At 44.0% G+C, this 2501-nt stretch overlaps 1 pseudogene across 1 annotated transcript; it reads right to left on the reverse strand.

The window, feature by feature from the left end:
* Positions 1-637: 637 nt before the first annotated feature.
* Positions 638-1815, reverse strand: LOC105510245 (annotated as a pseudogene). Its single transcript, XR_001001539.1, has one exon. The product of XR_001001539.1 is annotated as an immunoglobulin-binding protein 1 pseudogene (transcript).
* Between the last annotated feature and the right edge of the window lie 686 nt (positions 1816-2501).

The raw sequence follows: 2501 nt of genomic DNA on the forward strand, positions 1-2501 counted from the left end.
TCAGTCTTTAATCTCAAGAGCCCCCAGATTCCCGAAATCTTTGATCATCTAAATTTAGCTGTTTTCATAAACATTTCAGACAGCAGGCTAATTTTTATTCCCTGGAGAGCCTCATGCAATCAGACTGCAAGTTCAGGAAGAATGTCAACTTTTAAGAACTATCCGAAGCCTCGCCAAGACTAAGAGCCAGATACCAGCTATTCGGCTGACTTTTAATATGTCGTTACTCACTGTCCCTTGGAGAGGAACATAAAATTTTACTATAGTCTGCTTGTAATTCAACAAATAATTACTGAGCAGGTGATGTGGGCAAGGCCTCCTCACAGGGTGCTGTGAAGGAAGCGGAGATGAGCAGGCCTGGATGCTGCCACTGCAGTCCAGTGAAAGAAAGAAACATACAATCCTACCAAGCAGGTTTCAGGTTTGTGCAAAAGTAATTGCGGTTTTTGCCATTACTTTTAGTGACAAAAACTGCAATTACTTTTGCACCAATGTAATAATGTGTGAATGTGTGAGTGTATGTGTGCATGTGTGCGTGCAGGTGCATATGCATGCATGCTTGTGAGAGGCAGTAGACTCCCAGGACAATTTGTTGGAAAATATGTCATTTAATCTTGAGATTTTTTTTTTTTTTAATCACTTGACACTTTATTGAATGCAAAGCAAGATTTAGCATCTTTGCCTTCGTTGTACAGAGCTGAAGTGGGAGCCCAGGGAGGGGAGGACTGCATGGTTTTTCTTGGCGGGGGAGTTGTGCACCCTGCAGTCCTGTCGTGTTGTGGGAAGATCAGCCCATGTTCTGTCGGTTGCCATAGCCTCTAGGATGGGTGTCCTTCCAGTCATCCCACTCCCGGGCTCTGTGGAGTGTTTGTTCATCATCCTCTTCCTCCTTTTCTTCTTGTTCTTCCTGTTGCTGAGCTGCTTTTCTGAATTCCTCTGGTGTTGCCTTGACTATTCCCTGATCCGGTAATGCTCCATATTTCCCATGTTGCTCATACCAGTCACTCACCGTCATAGTTGCCAGACTTGGATAACCAGCTCCAAATACTTTGGCTTGGGCCGTGTTCCGAGTGAGAATAAAGGGTTTCACTGGAGGCCTCTCTTGGCGAGATAAGTTAGAAGTTGATGCCTCTCTTGAGGAGTCTCTTTCTCTCAGGATCTTTATTTCCTGGTCAATGCTCTCAATCTCTTCTAAGCTGATATCAATCCACCTCTGAAGGTGAAGATGATAATATTCACGAACACGCTCATCATCTGCTTGACCACTTTCCACAGCAGATTTCATTGCAGACAACCTATGCTCCAACTCCTTCTTCTGCTTGTATCTCTCTATTTTAGCCTGTCTTTGAGATGCCATAGCAACGAGGCTAGGATAAGCCATGGAAGAATTGGCAGTGTGATTTTCAGCTGAGTTGTTCTTGGTTTTGGGCAGCTCAAACTCTGCCACATGGTAGCAATGGCACTGAGTTAAGTAGTTCATAAAGTGTTCTCGAGCCCGCTGCAAATGATCTAGACGCTTGCTGGGGTTGACTTGTTTCATGGTGAGGGCTCCTTGAAACGCTGGCACCAACAGGTACTTCAGGTCGGTGGAAGCAATCTCTTCCAAATCTTCATTTCGGCTGAACAAGTCTAGCTGCGATAACATTTCGGCAGCCTTCTCAAGGAGGTCCAGGCCCTTCAACACCTTCTCCTGGACTATCCGGGAACCGGCAGGTTCAGTCGCTACTTCTACTTCGTCCAGTAACTGTTTGTCCGTTTCGAACAGCTCGGGGAGACGCGGCAGCTGTAACTCGTCCTCAGCAGCCATCTTGGGGAGAGAGGAACCTAATCTTGAGATTTTAAAGAATGGATACAACTATAGGTAATTTTTCTCTCTTTCCATTTTCCCTTTTTATTCCTGTCAAGTTGTTTATGCAATTAATAACAATCAAGCAGAGAAAAATGGGGATGAGATGAAGGCCAGTGTGTTCCCAGAGTACCATGAAAGCATAGGCCTGGAAGCTGGAAATCCCGAGGTGGACCATTTAGAAAAGAATATGCTGCTAATATCTCTTTTGTTGTGAAAACAAATTCATGACTGTGCCCCTTTATGTAGTAGCTGTATGGCGTATGCCCACACAGGTTTCTACTGTTACCAACAAAATGATCTTTTACTAAGGCCTAGGATAATAGCCAAGAGTACCTGCCCTGGAGTCAGCCTGTACTGGCCACATGAGTTTGGGCAGGTCATTTAATTTTTTGAGCTTCAGTTTCTCATATTTGATTTGAGAATAGTAGTAGTACCTGGCTCATAGAGTCATCAAGATGAAACGAGATCATCTCTCTGAAAAATACCTTGTCCACCATTCACATAGTAAACGTTCTGTGAAAATCCACAGTTGTTTCAACATCTAGGGAGGATCCTTTTAGCCCATGTCTTCTTGGAGCTACTTGATCTGACCATTTTGACCTAGTGGATGATTTTTTTTTTAACCATGTAGTTTAATAAAGATGGACCACAA

This window comes from Colobus angolensis, unplaced genomic scaffold (assembly GCF_000951035.1).
Source record: "Colobus angolensis palliatus isolate OR3802 unplaced genomic scaffold, Cang.pa_1.0 Scaffold185, whole genome shotgun sequence".
NCBI classification, from domain to species: Eukaryota; Metazoa; Chordata; class Mammalia; order Primates; family Cercopithecidae; genus Colobus; species Colobus angolensis.